The following is a 17,489-nucleotide window of genomic DNA, read 5'->3' on the forward strand; positions in this document are numbered from 1 at the left end:
GGTAATTTTCTGCAGTCTCGTTCAAAGGTGAATTTTCTTTAAGACTCAGATATATGACAAAGAGATTTGTGTAAGTATTTAGACTGAAGGACTCTCTAGTCTTTGAAGCTTGTCTTTTGTTATTTCTCTAAGAGCTTCAGGATGATGGTATTGTGACTTAAATCTCCTTGTATCCACTTAAGAGTGACCTTTTTATCACTTCTAACTACATCCATTGACTGTTTCTTGGACTCAGGGAAGAACTTTCTTTTTGTGGAAGCAGCAGGTAATAAGAGTGTCCACTGCCCAGCTTCAGACCTCTGGAGAGCTTTCAGTGATCTCTTCAAGGGATTATTTTTATGTTTGATGACAAAGTTGCCATTCACAGTTCAAGATTTTGAGTTACTTACAATCCATTTCTGAAGACTGTGAGGGGCTAATGACACATGAGAGTGTTTCCCACCTTCTCTGTAAGGTTAGTCACTGCTTAATTATTTGCTCAGTAGGTAGTCTGTAGCTAAATATCCTGTACGCGGTATATGGATAATAGATAAAAGACCTTGACAAGCTTGAGAGCTGGGCTTGTACGAACCGCATGAAGTTCAACAAGGCCAAGTGCAAGGTCCTGCATGTGGGTCGGGGCAATCCCAAGCACAAATACAGGCTGGGAGGAGAATGGATTGAGAGCAGCCCTGAGGAGAAGGACTTGGGGGTGATGGCTGATGAGAAGCTCAACATAAGCTGGCAATGTGCGCCTGCAGCCCAGAAAGACAATCGTATCCTGGGCTGCATCAAAAGAAGTGTGGCCAGCAGGTCGAGGGACGTGATTGTCCCCTTCTACTCTGCTCTCGTGAGACCCCACCTGCAGTACTGCGTCCAGCTCTGGGGCCCCCAACATAAGAAGGACATGGAGCTGTTGGAACGAGTCTAGAGGAGGGCCACGAAGATGATTAGAGGTCTGGAGCACCTCTCCTATGAAGACAGGCTGGGAAAATTGGGGCTATTCAGCCTGGAGAAGAGAAGGCTTTGGGGAGACCTTCTAGCAGCCTTCCAGTACCTGAAAGGAGCCTACAGGAAAGCTGGAGAGGGGCTTTTAACAAAGGCATGTAGTGATAGGACGAGGGGTAACCGTTTTAAACTGAAAGAGGGTAAGATTTAGATATTAGGAAGAAATTCTTTCCTGTGAGGGTGGTGAGACACTGGAACAGGTTGCCCAGAAAAGCTGTGGCTGCCCCCTCCCTGGCAGTGTTTAAGGCCAGGCTGGATGGGGCTTTGAGCAACCTGGTCTAGTGGAAAGGTGTCACTGCCCGTGGCAGGGGGGTTGGAAATAGATGATCTTTAAGGTCCCTTCCAACACAAACCATTCTATGATTCTATGATTAATAATATAATCTGAATGCGACTTCAACTCCTCTTGTAACTGCTCCCACTTATTCTCAATGACCATTCTTTGTGGGCTGAATTCAATATCAGCCATTTGCTGAATGTATTTTAAGAAAGAAGTGAGTACAAAAATTAGAAACTAAACCTGGTGTAACCATGCTGAAGATCAACTTGTCTCTGCCCAAAAAGTCTGGTGCATATGAACTTTCCGCATCCTTCCTACAGCAGCAGCTCTCAAGCAAAGCAAGTGGCACACCTCGTGCTTCTAGCCCTCATTGTTAAGTCAGGCACTAATAAGGTCTTGTGTTGTCCTTGTGTCTGAATACCTCACAGAAGTTAATGAATATATCTCACGTATATTTGTAAGATGACTATATATCATTGTGATCAAAGACTGACTCTGTACTTGAGACCCGAGACTGAAGATTAGCACATCGTGCTCCGGTTTGCAGCTTCTGCTCATCTGAGATGTACTCGTCTTCTGTCTGAGGTCTCAAATACAGAGCCAGGCTTTGATCACAACAATGACTTCACTGTGCCTTCTGCCAACCCCTCTTGTCTTGGTGTCGCTCTGCCCTTCAAAGTGCTGTGTTTTTCATGCCTTCCCCTTCTGCGTGTGCCAAGCAATACCACTCTATTTTCAGGAGCCCTGTGAAAATGTCACGTATTTTGGCTGATATAATACTTCTAGACATCCTGTCCTTCAGCAGAGTGCAGAACTATCAAAGCATCTCTACAGAATATCCCAAAATACAAGACACACAGAAATCTTAACACAGAAATACGAAGATATTCCGAAATATCGTCTTCTTTTGTTCTTCATGTCTGCATCTACCCCTGTAGTGAGTCACACCCAGATCCATAAACCTGTTCCTTGAAAAAATGACATTAATTCAAAATAAGTGACAGAATAGAGCCTTCAAAACTTGATCCAGATTCAGTCCATGTAAATGGAAATCTTTACATCCACTTTAGTGAGCTCTGACTCACCTTTTAGACTGTAAAAGTGGGAGGTATCTGACAAAGTGTCTTTGCCTGGACTGTTCACCCCAGGCTCCCTTTACAGTCAATGCAGACATCTGAAACTAGGTTGCAGCTCACCTCATCCTACAAAAGCAGATGTTTAAAATAGAGATACTAAAGTAGATGTCTCCAAAGGTCAGATGAATCACAGCCTAAACTGTCTCTTTCATTCTCCTGACTAAAAGGGAGAGAGCAGGGTGCCGAGCCCAGAGGCAGACACCTACCCCAGCGATGCTGCATGCCCCAAGTGCATTGCAGCAGGGCCTTCTTATTTCTGCCTGAACCATGCCGTGGGCAGATCCAAGACTGTACCTCTAATTGTACATTCAAGAAGAGGTTCCAGAAGGAAGAAAGCAAATTTTAAAAAATGAAAATTTTAATGGAAATCCCCTGGAAATAATACCTATTGGTGCACTACCATGGATGCTGACATACTTTCCACTGGCAATCTAATGGGAAGTTGTAGATTTTGGACAGAAGAGGTTACACAAATAAAATACAATAGAATTATATGTTGCAATACAAGTTTTATATTTTTACCAAAAGAAGAATGATGCAGCTGAAAAATAACCTTTTTTCAGTGTCATTTGTATCAGTTTCCTGATCAAGCTCACATGATGGTACTTGGACTGCCTTTCATGGTGACAGCATGAATTTATACTAAGACAGAAGCAATCAAATCACATGGTTTTGAATAAGGTGGGAAAGCATTGAGACTGAGTGACTCCAGGCCCTGATGGTAGTTAAAAATACTGAATAACTCACATATTACACTCTCTAAACATCTCTTATTATTTAGTAAATTACTACACAAACAAAAGAATTTTACCAATGTATTAATTAATTAAACTGGCTAATGAGTTGCTAATATCTCAGCAGGTGACAGTGAGATTTTTGGATGCACTCAGATGTGGTTGGCTCATGTTATAGAAAGTAGAGATGTGCATGGTGGGAATCTTGAGGTTTCTTCTGCCCTTCTGCAGCTGTGGAGCTGAGCTGCCTGCTCAGTGCATACTTGCCAAGTGCCAGTGTTAAAAAAAGAGAAGAAAAAAAAGAAAGAGAAAGACAACTATTTCAAGGGGCAATTATCTAAAGGAGCTGGAGAAATCTGGGATGACTAAGCCCCCAATCTCTGGAGAATTTGTTCTGAGCACTTTGATGAATTTTAAAATGGTATTGCATTCTGGGTTTTAATAACATAGCTTTGCTCCTCTTCTTCTGGCTCTAGGCTACTGTTAAGTCCATTTTTTACAAAAGCCTAAGGAAACTGAGTTAATAAGGCAAAGTCACTAAACCCACTGCTGCCACATGCCTGAGAGCAGGCGAGAAGGCAGGTGTGTGAGTTACCTCCAGCATCGTGCCTACCGAGGTGGACCTTTTATCTGTCATGTTAGGGATCTGTTTCACTTTCAGTTCAGCAAATAAAATTAATTAAAGGAGGAAAAAGTTTTGGTATCTCTAGCATGATCAGTGGTAATTTAAGAAGCTTTGATTTCCTTCCTGTGATACATTCATGAACTGAGTCTGGATCTTCACAAAACAAGAGACATCTCTGATTAAAAAAAACACCAACACCAACGGGAAATGTCAGTCCCCATCACTGGTTTACCGTTTTAAGTCATTTTCTTCAGTGAACAGTGCTAGAAGCACAAATGTTTTGCTTCTTGAGGTCAGAATCACAAGCAAATCTGGCACTGAAACACCATCAAGCCAAGTATAGGTTTTGGGTGCCTTAGTCCCTGGGAAAATTCAAAAGCCTGAGTCAGCTGCCCATATGTCTCTTTAGCCAACATCTGGAAGGCTGGACACTTAAAAGTGGGTTCACAGAAGAAGAGACAGTGCGAAGGAGGCACATAAACCACCTAACAAGGAACACGAGAGGTGGAACTGGGATTTGATCGCAGCCTTCGAGAATTCAGTTGTATCTGTCTCTGTAGCAGACCTCTAATCATGAATCTGTCCCTGCAGGTGAGAATTAAAGTCAGCCCTTAATATCTTGTAAAATGTGATGTCCCCTGCCCTATCTTGAGCAGTAAGTGGCATTGTGTGTTGGGGAGGCTCCGTGTTCAGTTCCCTCCTCTGCCTGAGCAGGACCAGGATTTCCAGCCAGCACCTGTCCTCTCCTGCAGGCCCCTAAGACCACTTCTGCAAGGCCCAGAAATTGTTGGTAGTTACAAAACAATCAAGTTAAATCTTCCTTTGTGAAAAACAAAACCAAAACCGTAGAGCACTGTGAATCTAACTCAGATTTTTTTCCAGGGAACATCTGATCCAATTTAATTCAGTAAGTCCCTTTCCAGTCATTAATCTCCAGCCAAAATTTGTTTTTTATTGTATTGCACATTATGATTTACTGCACAGCTCTCTGTTCATCATTACTTAGAGACGCAGTTGCTCAGATCCTCTTTCTCTTGATCTCTTGATCAGGCAAATACTGCGCAGATGTGAACAGAAGTAAGACTATAACTCCTCTGAGAGAACTCTTCCCCAATTAAAAATAGTGTCTATGAGGGAAATTATGATCTTGCAAATACCTTCTGCTTCTAAGAAAGACTACATTAACAGCATAAATGAGGCCAGGTTTGTTTACATCAGGTCTACTGTTTGCTGCAAAAACAGTACAGTAACTGACACAATTAATATTGCACAAATATCCTGTGAGGGCTTAGAAACGTTGAAATCCCACATATGTATCCTTCAGTACTTAGAAGAACCTGATCTGCCCAGTGCATTCCAGAATAAACCTATTTCCTTTTTGGGAAACAAATATCTTGTTTGTTTTTTGACATGCACAGGAAAGGACAAAGCAGAAACATATTTTCTCATGATAACTACTGTCAAAACCAGAGGGTGCTGCCAGTGTTCACACAGATGCTCCTTGGTCACTGTGGTCCTTCTTCCTCCCTTGCATTGTATCTGTGGGAACCAGGGCAAAGCCCACTGCAGTTTGCATCTGGAGTAGGAGCTGCATGGGACTGTTCAGTTCTGGTGTTTGTGACCACCACTCATCTCCTGCTAAACCTGGTAAACTAATATACATTTCAGATGGCTGGAGGTGCTAAGGAGCAAAAGCATTAAGTGGTCCTTTCTGGGGATCCAAGTTTCTTTCCCATCTAAGTTCTCATTCTGGAGGGAGCCCAGTGTCTTTCTCTGAGATGCAAATTGACTTGTCTTCAACAGTCTGCCCCAGCTGATGATTTCTATTTAGAAAGGCCCTTGAATTATAAAAACAAATATTCTGCAGCTCAGGACTGAGATACATTGTTCTGCACTGGGAACCTCAAGCTGAAATGCTGAACTCTAGTCTACTGAAACCCTAATTAGTGGACTGAAATAACTGACCTCACTTTCAAAAGGACATTGAAATAATTTATCCAGGACTTTGATATGAACTAAGGCTCTGAATTTTAAGCAACCAGCTTTTGAAAATTACTGATCTAAGCTTTTATCTACAATGGCCAGCTTTAGCAAACAGGGTCCTCTCCTGGTATTGCTTGTCTAAGCAAAATGTTGCCACTGTACTAGCAGTCAGCACTAATATGCAAGCAATACTGATGGCAGGATATTATTATCCCCAGGAAACACTTTTTGCATTAACGTGGTGGTTTAATGGCCTATGGTATTGCAAGAAAGTATTTCTTCCAAGGAGAGAGAATTTAAGTACTGGGATAAATAACAACAGGTGTCTTTCACCTAACTGTTAATGCTCCTAAAGCCATGCTGTCACATGCAGGTTTGCATGAACACCAACACTTGGGAGAGCTGAAACCCCACAGCAGCCTGAAGGGCAAATGCCTGGGGAAGCTTTTCCCCCAGGTTGTGGTGAGCACAGTACTGCACTTCTCTGGAAATCTTGTTTTTGTCTCAGAGTAGTTGTGGCTTTTCCCTTGAGGAGGAGGTAGTCAGAGGTTACAAACAGTGTTTTTTTTCTTCTAGCCATCTGCCTGTTTTTACAAAATATGTAGGAGCACTTGAGACCTCTGTTTCTCCATCTGGTTGCAGGAGGTTCAAAGTCTTGGGGGCACACATGCATACACAGTGCAATTGCCTCAGCCTCATTTGTAGAGACCAGGCTACAAAAAATTCAAAGTTCTCAGTAACATGTTATTTAAACTCCACTTAAATGATCTAAATTTCCATGGTATATGTTCTTTTTTTTTTTTCTCCCAGGATGTAAATCATGACACAAATGAGATTCCCTTAAATGATAAGGTGTACTTCAGCATCGAACATCATGAAAAAGTGTTGTCTAAGACTCCTTGTTTTCCTTAGGGTCAGGCTAAACCTTGTCTCACTGGTTGGGGTCATGTCCCCTCTTGTGCCTGATCTACCTAATGGTACAAATCTATTGTAGGAGTTTGCTTGTAAGTCTAACTGTCTTGCTCAAGTTTTAGCGATTGGAGGACTTGGCTTAGGAAACTGCTGATATGACTCACAGGACATGGGCCTATTGCAGATCCCAGGCCTGAGAAGGAGCTGCTTAAGACCTTCTGACTGTTTTGGAAATGAAACGGTCTTAAAACGGGCAGAATTAGTGTTAGAAATGATCCTTGGGGATCCTTGGGGGAAGGAGGTTTTTGGCTGAAGAGGAACCTTACAGCCAGGCTGTTCTCTGCTCTTGAAGGCAATGGAAGGGACGAAGTGTAGGAGTTTATGATATACAGTGTGCATACATGTATATACCACTCTATAGGGGGGACTGTGTAGTTACTGTTCTGAGCTTCCTAGGAACTCTGGGAAGAAATACATAAATCTCAACAGTCAAGTGATTTCTCTAATTCAGACCAGGTGTCAGGTAGGCTGTTGTATGGCTCCAGCACATAGGAGCAAACCGCGACTTACAGTCACCTTTTTATTCTTGTTCCTGCTGCTACTGACACCCTTTAAGTCTAATATTCTCAATGGTAAGGAAATTTGTTTCAACTGAGCCAAATCCCATTTGGCTGTCTGGGTAGTGAGAACAAATACCAGCTGTAGATCATTGTGAGTCAGAAGTAGATTTTTAACCCCATCCTGGTCAACATGTGGACATGATAGCTCCTTCTCAACCACAACTTCATAAACACAGAAAATAAAAATTATAAAGTTTACATGGCCCATGAGATCTGAGATTCTGGCTAAGACCTATCTTACCGTTGATTAAATCTGGAGTCAGACTGTGGCATTAATTTAGGGCAAGTGTAAGATCAGAATTATATCCTGCTGGTTGATAACAATTTAAAAGCTCTACATTTAATGCAGAATTGTGGTACCCATTAGTTTTAATAAAATGTCTTCAGAAATTATTCTACCAAGGTAGAGATCCTCTTTGTTCTTCAATATAGATAACTACTGAATTGTAGGAATTTCTGATTCTGGCAAGCTTTGCTAAGTACTCATCTACTAATTATGAACAGGAATAAAAGGATACCCGATGAAATAATTATTAAAGGACACGCAACTACAACCTGCCTCTGATCAGATGGATGGAGCCAGTATCCTACATCAGCAGAGAATGCAGTTGTACACATTTTATGACAATATACCATTAGATAAATCATTGTATCAGTAAGCGTATTAATTTGGGTGACTACTGAACTGCTTGGATTTGAATGCAGAAGGAAAGTAGCAATATAGTTCAACACTAAATTAGGTAAAATAAACATTGTAGTTCCATGGTGCTGGCATAGATCTTATTTACCCACAAATAAATGTGGAATATTTCCACAAATTTCAGTTTGTAGCACTACTATAAATCAGGTAGGAGACTAGGATTAGATCCTCACTGTCAGTAATGGTTTAATAGCTGTAAATTCAGGACAAAATTCCTTCCATGAATTTGTCTACCCGTATAAGCCTTTTTTTAATGGATGCTTAAAATGCCTATTAGTTTAAGTAGAAAAAAGCCTACAAATCCATGTTGCAAATATCTGCAAGACAAGTTCATCCTAAGTATGAGCTCTGACTCAGAAAACCCACCAGGTGAGATCCTGGAAAGCTGGGATCATAATCTGGGAAAATACTACTACATGTCCTCCTTGTTCAACTCTTGCATCCTAGACGTCAGCCACTATTGGAGACAGGATCCTGAAGTGTTGGCTCAGATAGTTTTCTGTTCTTATATAGAACCAGAGTATTATGCTAAGGGCTTGGTGTTATGCTGAATCTGGATACCATAAGGCTTGTCCTAGCACCTGAAACGTCCTGCTGCCTCTCTGGCTGGCATTTCTGGCAAGAACAAAATTGCTTTCTATGCATTTGGCCAACTGCTATAAAAAAGGCATGCAGCTGTGCCAGCTGTGGCAGGAGACATCTCCCTCTTCTTGCCCCAGTAGTTTTCAGGAGAACATCAACCCTGTGCCCTGCGTTTCCCACTTACATGCTCCCTTCTGGCTACTCCAGGGATGAACAAGAAGAAACGGGGAGCCAGCCATGCTTATCTTGTTGCTGATCTGGGTAGTGCCATGCAGTGACTTGCCTGTGATCACATTGTTATTCAGTGCCAGAAGGTGGCAATCCCAGGGCTGAGGTTCAGCCACTAACTAAAAGCTGATTTATTTTCTCCCCGGGATGGAAAATAGATATGGAGAAATGCATGTGTTTGCAGATCCTCCCAGGACCCTGGGGCACAACTCAGTTTCTAGCTGCAATCCCACCCCATCCCTGTGCCACAAGGCCACAGCTCCAGCTGCTGTAACCGAGAGAGGAGACATGGCAAGGCCTTATTTGCCCTTTCCCCAAAGCAGGTTGAATTTTCAACCTTAAGGCTACGCTCCGAAAGTCATTTGCTTTCCTAGATCAGGGGCCATTCTTGTGATTGTACAGACACAGTTTTTTTACCTGCTGAATTGTAGATGAGGCTTGCAGCTGGATGAAGAAGATTAATTGCACTGTTTTATTTGCGCAATGAACACTTAGGAGTATGCGTGTTTGTAGCCAAGGGGAGGTTCTCCTCATCACAGACCTAGGATGTACTGGAAACGGATGGAAATTAAAAGCCTGTGACCTTTGGGAGTCACAAACCACTTGCAGAATGTCTCACAGGCATCTGCTCCCATGAGGAAACATTGCAGTCTTCAGGTTTACTGTTTTTTTTAAGCCCCAAATTCTTTAAAACTGGATGTCACTATAGTTCCGTGGCTCTGTGGTAACCAGCGCTGTGGCACCATGGGGGTGTTGGGATCTTCACCCCCACAAGCACAACTGCTCATGTCTGGTTCGCACATATCCTCCCTCCAGCCTCTGCTCCCTGCCCAACAAATTAATGTCTGAGGGATGGAAGAGCTCAAATGGGGCATTTTACCACCCTGAGCAGGGTTGCTCCTTGCTGCCCCTCCCCCGAGCCTGGCTCTCCAGCCCCACACCGTCCTCCTTTCACTGCTTCCTCTGGGGATCACCCAACAGTTTCACAGCAAAGCTTCTCCAATTTGTTTGTTATTTTTCCTCCAGCTTTATTTATGAAAGCTGCGTGCCATAACGCCCTCCTCCTCATCACCAACCCTTTTCTCTCATTTTGTTTCCTGCTGGGTGTTTCGCCCTGACACACCAAATAGAAGACACAAAACAGGAGGTTGGGAACATCTGGCCCTGGCTGCAGAGCATCAGCAAGAAACCGATCTCTTAGAGATAAAATAAGAGGTTTTTTCTCTCTTTGCGGTGCCTTGCTGTGGGTTGTTCAGGGCTTCCTGCCGCAGTCCCCGGGGTGGCCAGCAGCCCCCGGCCAGGGCTCCACTCTCCCTAACGCAATTACAGTCTGCAAACGTTTGAAGGCAGTTTCTTTTGAGTTAGCCACATGCTTCAAATTGTTATGTGGTTAACCGCTGAGAACAAACCCCCACACAAATACCTACGGACCAACTTGCTCGAGCCAGGGTGGTAGCGGTGGGGGCGGAAGGGGAGGGGGGAAGGCTTCCTCATTTTGCTTTCAATGAGAAGAAAATAGAGTTTTCTTTTGACTTTTCCAGACTGCTAGCAGCCGCCACGTCGCAGTGCGTGCTGGTTGTTGTCATTTGCACATTTGTTCACGTTTACCGCTGATGAAAGGAGCCTTGTTCGACAGCCGTGGCCATGTACGCCATGGGGCAAGTCCTCCACTGGTGTATATCAACTCATTTGGTGAATGGGAACTGAAAAGGCGACGGCCTCTCCGTACGTGCCGTGCAAACGCCAAGCCGGGGGAAGACTTCTGCGCTTTGACATTGCCCTGTCCTATGTCCCTTAACTCTTGTAAAAGCCGAATACTTTTCTGCTGACTCACAGAGGCAGACGGATTTTGTTAACTCCAGCCGAGATAGAGGAGGATACACGAAAAGCATCACTGCCTCTTGGGGGGGGACTGAACCCAGCTTTGGGGTTCAGGGGGGACTGAGTGAGGAGCTTCACGTCACGCCCTGTTCAGCATGGATGGAGCTTGGCTCATGGGTACCACACGGGAGGAGACTGATACGTGGTCCACACTGAGCCCTGCTGCTAATCGGTGTCAGAAATGATGAACCAAGTTGTAGTTCTCTCCCCCACCTCGTGCCCTCTCTCTGAAGCACTGCAGCTCCCCAAAGCCCAAGAGAGAGACTTGGAGCCAGCAGCAACGAAAAAACACCCCAAAACAAGCACAGAGCTCAAAACCCCTCACTAATTCCACTGCTTCTACTTAAAGCTTCTTAAATTACAGAGGCTTTTAGTGAAGTAAATTAACTTCGCTTTGCTTGCGTTTGCTTGTATTTTTGAGGGCTATGAAACCGCTGAGGAGCAAATTGCCTTACAAACATAGTCCTACATGGGGACAGTTTCCAAACACAGTTGGCTTAGCTGTTCATGTAGCACTCATGAGAGTGGACCCAAGTGGAAATATAGATAATTATTTTGCCATGGGCCAACTTTAAGATCCATTTTAAGATTATTTTCATTTATAAAATGGTGGATTAAAGACTCTGTAAGGTGACTAGAAGAGTCTTGAGGGAAAAGCTGCAATCCAAACGTGATCCGCTTTGCTCAGGTACGAAACAAAACTGCATTCTTTGCGTTTTTGTGGAAAACAGTGCAAAAAGGAGGGGTTAAAAGCTTTAGATGTGAGGAACAGTTTCAGTGAAAGTGGTTTAGTTCCTCTGGTCCATTTATCATCTGAGCAGAGAAACATCACTGTGTGTATGAAGTTAGCTCTGCAGAACTCTATGCCTGTCAAAACTGTTTATCCATACTTGCCAACAACAGCAAGAAAGGCAGGAGGACTGGCAGTCGTGATGGTGAATGAGTTGGACACATGGAGTGAGGGCACATGAGTCGGACCTCCTCACTGATGCAGAAAGGTAAAAACAGGGAGGGAAAGAACATTAAAGCATGAAGTGTCTAATCTTAGAGAGTTTAATGGTGCAGTTGGTTACCAAAAAAAATGACCTTTTACAGAATTTCTTCATGGGCAACTGAGTAGATAGGTCTTAGTGGCCAGATAGTCTTCACATTGCTGAAGGTGCAAGAGTAAATGCCAGCAGAAACAGCTACTGGGGGTATTGGCACATTAACATTATTGGCCACAGGTAGCTGAGTTGGGAATATTGCACTTAGATAATTCAAAACTAATGTGATAATCAGTTATAAAGGAACTATTTAGTGCTTGGTATAGTTATATGAAGAGATATAAAATTTTCTACAGTCTAAATGGAACAGAACCTTAAACCTATGTGAGAGCTATCAGGACAAAAAGGAAAAATAAAAAAAAAAAAAGCGGGAAGGGAAGAGAATTCAGGTTTATAAAAAGAAACACGTACACAATGAGCTGAAGGTTGTGCTTCTGCACTTCCTGGTCTGGGTGTGAGCAGAAGAGGAAATACCAAAATACCACCAGAAAAACTATTCCCACAGCATTTCCAACCTGACTGAAACCAGAAAGTTCTCACAGTCCTGCAAAAATGGGGGAAAAAAAGCCCCCAACAGATCCAGTCCCAAGCATCGCACTCATCGGAAAGCCAACAAAATTTCCAAAGCTAGGAAATTTGGGTAGACATAGAGAAGTCTTCGTATTTCCCCTGAGTCCTCATGTGTACTCTGTGTTTTCTGCGGTTCACTGATTGTTAGTGACATTTGGACTCTTCTGCCAGCTTTGAGAGGAGCACATTTCTACTACAGCCAGTTTAATTCCATCCATGACCACAGACCATCAAATTGCATGTTCACCACAAGGCAGGGCATCACGGTCTGGTCTAACCCAGGTGAGGGGTTCCTTGTCCTCCCTTTGATTTTTTGAGGGTCAATCCCCTACAATGAGAATACAAACCTACGTACACAGCAAGAACTGACATTTCAATGCGTAAAATGCCATCGATTTCAGGGTTGCCCCATGTTAATAATTAAAACTGAATTCCTGAAGGCTTGCAGGCAGAAAAGACGTGAGTTTGGTGTGGCTGGTCTCACACAAACCTTCCACTAACACCAAAGAAAACCTTGAAGAAGAGCAGGAGGATCACATTCAAAGGGTTGTGCAGAAAGCTGGGACACCAGGCAATTAGTTTAAAACTTCAGATTTGGAAGCTCTGCAAAGAATTTGGAAAATGGCTCTTTCCCTTTATTGGTATAAAAAAGGAAAGTACTCTGTCCTGTTAAACCTCAAGAATTTAAATGTTTAAGTCTCTTGATTGATTAACATGCAGTGTTATACACTAGAATTCAGGACATATTGAATAGTCTAAGGAAAAGCAGGGCTAAAGTAAAATTACTGTAGAAAGCTGTTTTTCCTATAGATGTTTCCTAACATCTAAGCAATTTCTGAATCAAGCTTTTTTTTCCTAAAATTAGAGAATTGAATTCCTGGAGCAGCTCCAAGGAGCAGCTCAGGAATGTTCAGCGTGACCGCAGCCTCCAGCTATGGGACAGAACAAAAGTAGCAATAGTGATGATGCTTTATCTTCCACATCTTACTCCAGCAACACTTCCATGGGTGCCAGCAATTCAATCTGCTTCAGAGAGGTCCGAAAAGAAGACTTTTTCTTTTCAAATGCTGAGTCACTGATTTTGAGACTGGTCAACTCGTTGCATTTGTGACCGTGGTTTAACTAAAACCACCTGAGGCTAATGATGCCGTCATGGACTCTTACATCCAAAAATGAAGCTAAAACCTTAGCTAAGTCTCACGTCTGAATGCAACTTTCCAGTTCATTCAGAGCAGCACAGCACTCAGCATTTTCCCTCCAACAACAGAAAGCCCCTTTCTGGCCTCCTGGAACATTACTGCATGAAATACGTTTTCACTCCTACTGCAAACTTATTTAAGAGACAATAGAAGAAATAGTTGGCACATGGATTCTTCTTAAAACTTAAATCTAGATCAACAATAAAACATAAAAAGCAAAGGAAACATGCAAAGACACTCAGAAAATTCTCATTTTTCTTTTAAGATTAATTTTCACTGAGATTGAGACGTTGCAATTTACTCAATGTGGGCCCCATTCTGCAAGTCTTTTCTTCCATGAGCTCTTTTTAAAGTCACTGAGGTTGTTTACGTGAGTAAAACTTACTTGCATGAGTAAGGACTCGCAGAATCTGGCCTTATACATTTTGCTACTGTAAAGTTTACCTAGATGTTATCTAGGCAGTAGAGCAGTGTGTATTTTTAGGAATTAAAAATCGACTTCAGTTGTTTTTTTTGGAAAAAGTTCTAACTTTAGCTTCACCCATCTGCTTTTTGCAGTTTGCTCAGCAGCCACGTTGAATGGACGCGCTCAGCCTTTGTCCCCATCTCAGAGCTCCTCGTTACCAGCCACGCTCAGCCCCAACACGCTGTAACTCACCAGGACGCGTGCAGTCTGAATTCCCATGCCAGATTTGGTCCTCAAACCTAAGGCCATTATTCCATCTCAGACTAAAACATATTCTCCCATGGGCAGCTGAAAAAGAGCATGTTTCTTCAAGTTTTCTTGCCACAAAAAGATAAAATAAAGTGAAATAAAATAATAATAGTAAAAAAGGAAATCCAATGTACGGCAATCCCCAGAGTTCTGGAGTCTAAGAGTGTTGATCTGCATCCATAAATGTCCTGACCGGTGAGGAGACACAGGCACTACAACTGGAAAGAGAGCAGGAAGGAAAACCTACCATGTGAGCAAAGTAAAAAAAAAAAAAAAAAGGGGGGGGGGAGAAAGAGAGAGAGGAAAAAAGGTCTGCTCAGTGGGGCTGATAGCAGGGATTTCAGGAAATCCAAACACTCAGACAGGAAATCTGAACACTGGATAAACATGCCATAATCTCCACAGATACAGTGAATGTGCTGCGTCTCCCGTTAACCCTTCGCCTGCCCGTGGCTGAGGCTGAAATCAGATATGCAACGCCTGGAAACACAAGCTGCCCGGGGGGCTCCAAAGTCTGAGCGCTCGAAAGCCTGAGCAGCAGCCCTGTGTTCAACCCTGCCCTCTCCTTCCCTCACTGCTCTGGTGAGGATATTTTCCTCCCTTTATTTCTGCATAGGGATGCTTTAGTTAAAATGTGTATGATTATCCTCCTCTGAGAAGGAGATGCTATTGCACCCTGAGCCCCACAACAGTGTTGCAACCTGCCTGAACGACCTTGTGCCACCATCCATCGCTACCTGGTAGTCCTGAATTAGTTTTACGTGTTTTTTCCCCTCTCTTTTGCTGTAGCACAAGATTTATATGTCTGTCTGTGGGATACTTGCAGGTACCAGCGATGATTTACTCCAGGGCTGGTGCAGCAGGGTTGAGGAGGTGCCTTGGAGCATTCTTAAAGGAACAGGAGAGTTTGGAAACTCCCTTTAAGCCACTTTGTCAAGGAATTGAGGATCAAACTCTGCAGTCCCTAGTAATATTAAGATGAAGCCTCTTTGGTTGCTTGTTTCTGGAATATGGACCTTGCTCTTTGTGTCTTGTGGTTCATTCCTCATTGTTGAAAACACCACTTTTTTTTTCATTGAGGCTTCTTAATTGATTTCTTTTATATGATCTACCTTGGTTAAACTATTAATGTAAAACTCAGCTAGCTACAAAAGCAAGAAGCAATAATATTTCATAGAGCTGACCCCTCACTCCCACAGATGTAATTAATAAAGTGAAGTTTATGCGAGAGTTGCCCAATTTAAATCCATAGGACTACAAGAGCACACACACACATACACACACACACACACAACTTCACTGTGGTTTCTGTAGGAGGACAATTGCAGGCTTCACTGCTTTTCAGAGGTTACGGACTCCTAAGGCAAGGGACTGCTTCCAAAAATGTGTCTTCTCTCTTAAAATTGACTTTTTGGGACAGTCCTGCCTAAAGCATGTTGAAAAGAAAACATCGTGTCTTCAGATTTTCTGGTTCTCCTAGGACCTCATAGCGATAAAAAAATGATAAAAATTAGTACCTTGAATTTCACTTTGCCATTTGCTGGTGAAAGTAATTAGACACAGTGGTAGTATCCACCGGCTGGTGCCCTTGCTTAAGGCGTTGGCAATTAGCTCATCTGAAATAGCCTTAATGTAAGTCCCACACGCAATATTAACCTCTATCATTATATTAAGGTACCACTAGGAACAAAATAGGAGCACTATAGGAAAAGGCTTCCTTCAGCACCTTCTACTACTTATGGTGTGTTTCTGCTTTTTATTTCAAAGACAGAAGCTCTGGCAAACCTGCATCGGTTGCAGCATTCCCTGGAAGTGGCCAGGCTTGGAAATCACGCCTGGTCTACTGAGACAGATTCTGTTGGCCAAGCGATGCCACAGGGAGCCTGGCAGCAGAGCTGGGTGGAAAACGGGGCTTTTGGGGCATCCCTGACTCAGGAAATCTCCTCTGGTCTCCAGCCCAGTTCTGAGTCAGGAAACATTTTTCAAGTTGGGTCCTCATGTTCCCAGTCATTCTCCTACTACTTTTTAGGGTGCGTGAGGCCGGTGATGGAGATCGGTCCCTACGAGAGTGGCTGGAGCGCTGGCAGCAGCATCTGCACAAATAGCTGGTAGAACAAAGGCTTGGCTTTAGAGGCATGAAGTCATTCCCCTTGCCTAGCACGTGCTACATGAAACAAGTACCAAATGGTTGCTTGATGATGTCAAGAGGCGACTGGTGGAAAAGCAGTGAAAAATTAAAACATGTCAGGGTTGGACTTTTTTTCTTCTTGTTCCATGTGCTTTGCCAGTGAGCTATTTCAGTTATTCACTTTTTTCCATAGAAGTTCTTCTGTTGTCACTTTTTTTTTTTCACCTTCTCTTTTCGTGTATTTTCCCCTTAAAGCCGCTCTTTCCAACAGAAAAAGGAGAACAGAAACAGAGGAAAAGAATAAAGCGCAGCCTTTGCATTTCAGTTTAACTAGAAAAAACAGAAAATATTCATAAACCCACAAAATATGCATTTTGAAAAAAATGCCTTTTAAGATTGAGAGACTTTTCATTTGAAAACATTCAAGCAGCTCCAGAAAAAAAAGGAGCTGGGGGAAGTGAGATATAATTTATTGCCACTAACATCTGCTGTAAATCAGTTAGAGGTAGGCAAACATTCCCTGCCAGGGCACAGTTAGGTCAAGGTGAGAAGGGATAAAGCAATAATTAAAAAGACCAGCGTCCTCCAGCTACCTTCAATAGGCTGCAAGCAGAAGAGTAAGTGCTTGCTGCAAAACTGTTCTTTTGTCTAGAAAAATTGCAAAGGGGGAAAAAAATTCGTTGGTATATTCAATGGAAAACTATCAGTTTATAAAACAGCTCCAACAATTTCCATACAGAACTACAAACTACTGTTTTACTAGTTAAACAAAGTTGACAAAAGATGATTGTGTTTATTGTGAAAAGTTTCATCTGATGAGAAATTTCTGTTGAAAAGCTCTACAGAAAGTTGTTATTGTCAGTCCTGATGAAAAGGAGAACAGGGACAGCATGGTAGGTAGAATAATGAGGCTGACAAAAATAAATCATAGAGAAACATTCAGCAGAAACAGGGTGGAGAGAAAACTTCAAACTCAGGCCAGCAGAGTTATCAAAGCTAAAAAGCGCATAAAGATTCCCGAAAAGGCACAGCAGCTGCAAAAAATCCACCATCACCTGAGAAAAAAAGCCAGTGGCCTCACTCAATACAGATGTGAAGATACTTGCTTTTAAATTGGAAAAAAAACCCTCCACCACATCCACCCTTGATGTACCCACAGCAGC

General features: G+C 42.8%; 1 protein-coding gene across 2 annotated transcripts in view; it reads right to left on the reverse strand.

The window, feature by feature from the left end:
- Nucleotides 1–14,363, reverse strand: part of ASAP1 (ArfGAP with SH3 domain, ankyrin repeat and PH domain 1) — a 167,089-nt gene extending 152,726 nt beyond the window's left edge. For both annotated transcript variants that reach the window (XM_068396076.1, XM_068396078.1), the window contains exon 1: nucleotides 14,142–14,363. The gene's annotated coding sequence lies outside the window, so the exon portion shown is untranslated. The remainder of the gene's footprint in view (nucleotides 1–14,141) is intronic.
- Nucleotides 14,364–17,489: the final 3,126 nt, after the last annotated feature.

The sequence above is a fragment of the Nyctibius grandis genome, chromosome 3, assembly GCF_013368605.1.
Source record: "Nyctibius grandis isolate bNycGra1 chromosome 3, bNycGra1.pri, whole genome shotgun sequence".
In the NCBI taxonomy this organism is placed as follows: Eukaryota; Metazoa; Chordata; class Aves; order Nyctibiiformes; family Nyctibiidae; genus Nyctibius; species Nyctibius grandis.